Source organism: Leptopilina boulardi, unplaced genomic scaffold (genome assembly GCF_019393585.1).
Source record: "Leptopilina boulardi isolate dan_hultmark-lab unplaced genomic scaffold, ZJU_Lbou_2.1 LbouV2_213, whole genome shotgun sequence".
Taxonomy (NCBI): Eukaryota; Metazoa; Arthropoda; class Insecta; order Hymenoptera; family Figitidae; genus Leptopilina; species Leptopilina boulardi.
In genome coordinates, this window is record NW_026137767.1 from 5034720 (window position 1) to 5042037 (window position 7318).

Sequence of the window (7318 nt, forward strand, 5' to 3'; positions counted from 1 at the left end):
GAGACAAACACCAGTATTGTTTTCGTCCAGTCAAAACAATAAGGGGGCAGCCATATTCATTATAATCGGTGCGTCGAATTAACAGTGAGTCTCCTTTTTGGGGAATTATTAATTGTCAGATTTTTGACTTTCTAAATTCGAAATATTGTTTTCACACCATTGATTTTTTTTTGTCATTATACGAGTTCTTTCATGGTCTCGACATAAATTCTTATAATTAAATCATCAAAATTTAAAAAATGACTTGTAATTTTCCTGATTCTCGCCTCTCCGCTTTTTCCTTACTAAATTGAGCTAGCATATCATTTTAGAGTTAACCTACACTGAAAATCAGCAGAATTACCCACAGTTGCCTTAATTAATGTGTTTTAACTTAAAAAATATTCTGAAGAAAAAAAAATTTCTAAGTCCGAAAGACGTCTGAAAGGAAACCAAATATCTTTTAGACTTCTTTTTCGGATGTATTTTAGACGTCTTCTGGACAGACATAGAATGTCTTAAAGAAGTCCTTTGTATGTCTTTATGATGTCTTCGAGACATTATATTTAAAGTCCCAGGATGTCCGCGGACAAAAAAGACGTCTTCAAGACGTCTTTTAAATGTCCCGGTGCCCACTGGGTCGCAATTGCTTTTATTTGTTTTAATCAACCTCTTCTTGCCGGGTTTTTATAATTACTAAAAAAATTTCTTATTTTCTAAAGGTATTATTACCAAAATATGTATGAATTATAATTTGAAAAAAGAAGTAAAAGTTGGTGATACAAAAAAATAAATCAACATTGAAAAACACTACACAAATAATCAATAAAAGGCACTTAATGATGGAGAAGGAAAATAAGTATCAACATAAGTGAATGTTTAGTTTAAAAAAATATTTATTTAAAAAAAAAATTCTCTCTTGAGGTTAAAATATGAAACCTTGAAAATTTCTTTACTCGTTTTAAAATATTTTCTATAAGCTCAGTCCTGTCGAATTTGTCAGAGAGTGCAGTTTGTGTAATGCTAAAATATTATTTCTAATATTTTAAATTGTCATTTGTCACTTTGATTTTCAATTTACGTGAAAATGTCGATAAAATTAATTATCAGTATTGTATTAATAATTTTTAATAATCCGACAATAGAAGCTGGTAATATAAAATGGATAGAGGACATTACTAAAATTATTCAGAATGATCGAAACATTTATCAGGTAATTTTTCTCATCAACGATAATACCACAATATCTAATGAAAATTTTAACAGACTAATTACAAAATTATCCAAATATACATTACTCCTAGAAATTGCTATACCAAACTATGAGAAACCTTCAAAATTGGATTTGATTAATTATAATCCTCGGATTTCGTTATTTATTCTGATGAATTCAGAAAATGATCGTGAATTTTCTCGATCATTTGATTTCTTGTCCGTACTGTCAGAATCAAAACGTCGACCAAAATGTTTACTTCTTCTTTATCATGACCTTCCAAATTATCGACAATTTTTTGAAACTCTCTGGATTCAACAATTTTTGGATGTTACTGTCATTGAAGTTGGAAAATTTATCTTCAAAATTGATTTAAATTCTCATAAGGAGAATTATTGTCCTGATTTTAAGGTCATTCATTATAATCCTTTCTTAAAATTGATTACAAATGAAAGTACTTCTGATAAAACAGTTTGGTTTCCTGACAAGCTCAAAAATATGTACGGTTATCCACTGGTAGCATCATTACTTCATGCTCCTCCGTTTGTTTTTATTCCAAATAATCCATCAGAAGAAATGTTTGGAATAGGCGTCTCAAAAATAAAGGTCCTACAAGAAATTATGAATTTTACGTTAGTGGAATCATCAATTACATCTTGGGGACAATTGACATGTTCAAAGGCAGGAAGTTCTGGACTTGGTTATGCCATCTACAGCAATGAAATTCAAATAATGGGTATGGAAGTATCTGTAGCGTTTTGTAATCAAAATCCAATTGAGCTTAGCAAAAGTTTGCGATCAAGACAAATTGGAATGGCTGTGCCCCTAATTAAAGAAAATGTCGAATCTTCTAAATTCCAATGGCATATGAAGAACATTATCATAGTAATGATTTTACCAATCTTTTTTTGGATTATTTCGCGAATTTTGGGCTTTTGTCCACAAAAATGGAAAATATTATACATGTTACAAATAACTTTGGGTAATGTCATACCAGAAGAACCGACAGCATCAGTGGAGAGAATACTTTTCCATTCATTTCTTTTTGGATGCTTCATGTTCTCTTCGGACATTTACACATCAATAACCCAAGTCCAATTGGAAACGGAATCATCCTTTAAATTTGAAAGTTTGAACGATGTTCTTGCCTCGAATATACAGATTTTAATTAATGAAAACTATTTTTACATGATGAACAATACTGACGACGTTATTCTGCAACAAGTTTTGAAGAAATCCAAGTGGATGCTTTTCTCACAAGATGAATGCGTGGAGCGCTTAATAAAATATAAGAATTTATCTTGTATTCTTGAAGTTCCAAGAGCAGAATTGATGCTTCGTAATAGAAAAGATAAATGTGGACAGCCGCTTGTAAAATTTCTTAATGAGAAATTTCCATTTGATTCAGGAGCTACTCAACTTGCTGCAGGTGTTCCTTACGCTAAACGCATCGATCAAGTGACTCAGAGAATTATTGATTCGGGCATCAAAGAGAAATGGTTGGAACCATATTCACCGAGTAAAGTTTCTTATATCCAAATGGACAAATCTTGCACTTCTGAACAGGCGGAATCTGTTATGATGATACAACAATTAGTTGCTATTCTTTACGCTGGATTCGGCTGTTCGACTTTTATTTTTATTTTGGAATTAATAATGTATTATGTTTTTAAAAAATAATAAAGTTTGATTGTAAAAACAATGTGTCGTTGATGTCAATAATATTATTGGATAATTTTGAAATTTATTACCGAAAATTTGGACATTTTATTATAAAATTTGGATTCTTGAATTATTATTATTGAAATTAAAGATGTCGACGAATAAAACTTTAAGTAGATTCTTTAATAAAAACATTAATTAGACGCTCATTGTGCTGAGTTGGACTAATTTTAACCCCCCATTTGAGATTAAAATTTCTATTAAATAAATAATTAATAATGTAGAATAAAAGAGACTATCAATTTTTTCTCACATAATTACCATATTTTCTTATAATAAATAAATACTTTGACCTCCTGTCGACTGACAAATTTTTCATAAAATTCGTTACAGACGAGGAGGCCTATTAATAAGTATCAAGAATCAGATTTTTATTTTATTATTTTTTTAAATATCAATTCTTCAAAACAATAAACATTCAATTGTTTATACATATAAATAAAAGAATCAGAGATAATAAAGGTTAAATACTCAAACTCATTGAATTCATTGAAACTAAGTATGATATAAAGTTGAAAACAAATTAAGACAGTAAGAGTAAAGTACCAATATAGACAAAAATCACCGATCATTACACGGAGAGAAATAGATGATAAAAACTTATGATCTTAAAATGGTAAAAAGTAGATGTTATCCGGTACTATTATTATGCTACTTGGTATATTATACGCACTACAATCAATATGTTACTTTGTACAATCTGGATAGTGACTGATATAATCTAGATTGCCGACTAATAGTTTTCCTGTTTTACCATCATTCGGTAATGTAGATTTCTATGTCGGTAATTTTTTATATCATCATTTTCCTGCTTTTATCATCAGTCGATAATGTTATTAATGTCTTTGTTATCAAGTACCTTAAAAACTTTGTGGGATCGATTTTTATTTAAGAAAATGTTTCGATCTTGTATTTAAAAAAAATATTACTTTTTTCGATAATATTGAAGTTTTTTTTAACATTTGTGGTCTCCCATGTTTAATATTTAAAAAGTGCCATACTGCATCAAAAAATAGACAAAATTTGCTGTAATTGTAACAATTGTTACAAACAAAAAAAAATTGTTTTGGTAGACTTTAACTAAGAAAGATTACATTTTACCTTCTGTTGCTTAGTTTTTTTTTGCGATGAACAAATAACTATACACTTTCGGTAGAGTGACTATTATAGAACTGAAAATTACTGTGCAGCTAAAGTTTACAAATGTTTCACTGTATCACAAAATTTTTATTGATTATTTTATGTTGGCAGAGTTGTTAAATGATAACTTTCTTTTACTGTTACACACTAACCAATATAATTTCAAGGACTTTTTTAAACAAAAAAAATAAAATAAAAAATAATATTGAACAAAAATAAAGAAAATAAAAACGTTAGAACATAATTAAATTTACAATTTAAAAAATATCAATTTCTCATAATTATCAAAAGGAAACTAATAATAACACAGAAAAACTCGTAAACTGAAATTAAGAATATATATTCTTGGCGCATATTTTAAGAATATTTTATACTTAAATTGGCTCCAAGAATATATTTTTAATTTCAGTTTACGGATTTTTTGGTGAAATATTTTCATTTGTCAATTTTATCTTAAAAATTGGACAATTAAAAATTTATTTTGAAATTTTTATTTAAATTATTTTTTAAAATGTTAATTATGTATATCATATTAAGTAAAATTCTAAAAAATTGACAAAATAACTTTTAAGAAAACTTAAAAATTTTATTTGCAGAAAAATTGCATTTTAGATTTTCTGAAAATTTTCCGCGTGACTTTTCAGTGAATTGTTTTTGAAAATTTGTAGAAACATTATTTAGCATTTTTGGAGAAAGTTTGCAGTGCACAATTAAAAAAGGGTGTACATATGGCTATTTGACACAATTTTGCAGCAAACATTTCTTCTATCTGGGTAATATCTATTTTCTAATATATTATTTTTGTCTAAAATAACAAACCTATACATAAGACATAAAAATTTTTGAATAAAAGATTCTTAAATTTTAAAGCAATTACATGTAACTTTTAAAGCTATCGATTATTTTTAATTAAAACTTGGGTATCATTTTTTTTGCTAAATTATATACAAAGGAACTATGTACAGTATTAGAACAAAATATTTATTTGACAATTAGTTTTATAAGTTAAAAAGTGAAAAAATGCTCAAATTTCATTTGAATTTCTTGAAAAAGTTTATATTCCTAACCTTTTTTATTTTTGCGGCGTGTAAAATATCACTTCAGCTACTATGGAAATATCTAACAGACATATTTTGTCAAAAAATTTACACTATCCCATTAGTGTGCCACTACTAAAACTAAAAATACGAAGGTTTGATTGAGTGATAGCACTTTTTTAAAAATTCAATTGAACGTCTTCTTATGAAAATATTTATTACGGCGTTGGAAAAAAATAAAAGTTCAATGCATTTCTTAAAAGGTGATAAAAAAACAAAAATTTTAAGACCTTTTTCAATGATGTGCCTCTAATTGTATTCCTGTGGCAACAATTTAAAGATGATAATAAAAATCGTGATTTCATTTAAAATTATACATTTTTGAAAGGCACAAATGCATTTTTGCTTTAAACAGGTCAATCTATGGTGTGATCGAAACATTTTCATACATATATTTGAACACAAAAACGCCGCTTAAGGATTTTAAGTGAAATAAATTTTATTAAGTTAAGAATATGCTGAAAACACTTTTTTGGAGTCTTTACCCTCTCTTTTCTCAAAATCCTGACATCCTAAGCAAATTTGGGTGCCAGAATTGTGTTCAGAGGACGAAATTACTTTGGAAACCACTCCGATATCAAAAATAATGATTTTTTGAAATTTAACGTCAACGAAGAAAGTGTGTTTTTGGAACATTTTTTAATCTATTGTACTAAGGAATTCAAAATTATGCTATATATGAAATTTGTTTATTTTTTCTCAAATTTTTCAAATATGTGCTCAAAAATAACGTACCTATAACAGAAGCAACAAAAAAGTTGAAATTAAACTTATAAAGTGAGTTTCCTTAACAGAGACACTTTCGATTTTTAATTTTTTTTTTTGCATTACAATCTCTGATGACTGAAGAATTTTTTCCCCTATCTGCGAAAGTGGTACTTTTAGTTTTTAAATTACTATTTACAATTTTTAAGCTTGACGTAACGATTTTTAGTATGTTTTTATGAAAATTAAAAAAAACAAATGAATGTTAATGTAAAAAGGTTATATTTAATAATATTATAAATAGTAATTTAAAAACTAAAAATACCACTTTAGCAGATAAGGGAAAAAATTCTCCAATCATCGGAGATTGTAATGCAAAAAAAAAAATTAAAAATCGAAAGTGTCTCTTTTAAGAAAACTCACTTTATAAGTTTAATTTCAACTTTTTTGTTGTTTCTGTTATAGGTACCTTATTTTTGAGCACATATTTGAAAAATTTGAGAAAAAATGAACAAATTTCATATATAGCATAATTTTTAATTTATTAGTACAATAGATTAAAAAAAAGTTTCAAAAACACACTTTCTTCGTTGACGTTAAATTTCAAAAAATCATAACTTCCTTCATTTTCATCAAATAAAAAAATACGTATTTTCTTATTTTTCATATAGATTTCGAAAAAAAATGTTTCGGACAAATAAAAATTTTCAGTGAAAATTTCCCATAAAATGCCCCATGTAATTTATTAACATTAAAGAGTTTAAAGAGTTAAACATTGACGGCGTGAGCTAAAAATGAATCACACATATGAATTTGTAGTTCTAAAATGTACTTGAACGTGTATACAAAGTGACATCAATGTGCCTGCAAATTAAAAAAAGAAATTTCTTTTTTTCTTGAAAGTTAAAAGTTTTGTGGATTTGCCCATATACCTTCTAAATGATATAAAAGCAAACTGCAATCTTTTATTTTTAGTATAAAAAATGTTATGGTACTATATTTCAGGTTCGTTGATAATTAAATCAGTTTCACGAAATTACAAAAAAATTGAAAAGATACTAAATATAATTTTTTGAAAACTATACATATATTTAAATAATATTTAATATGTTACTAAAATATTTAATAATATTGTTTCTGGAGATCTGCATTTTCGGGTATAAAACGTCCTAAATTGTACCTATTAACTTTTTTTTTATTTTAGTACACAATTTATTTATTTTTTTTATTTTCGGTATTAATCTTAAAAAAAGATTCTATCGGTAGAAATTTCTGTATGGAATAATCAAACATTGGATGGAATAATATAGTTGTAAAATTTTGTAAAAAAATATTTAATAACACCGTTCGACAAAATTCAACTTTTTTTTTGACCCACAAAAAAATACAACATTTTTGGAAACTAGGACCAAAAAAAAATTACCCGTGTCTGGCCGTTTTGCTAGATCAAGTTGTTTGTTGT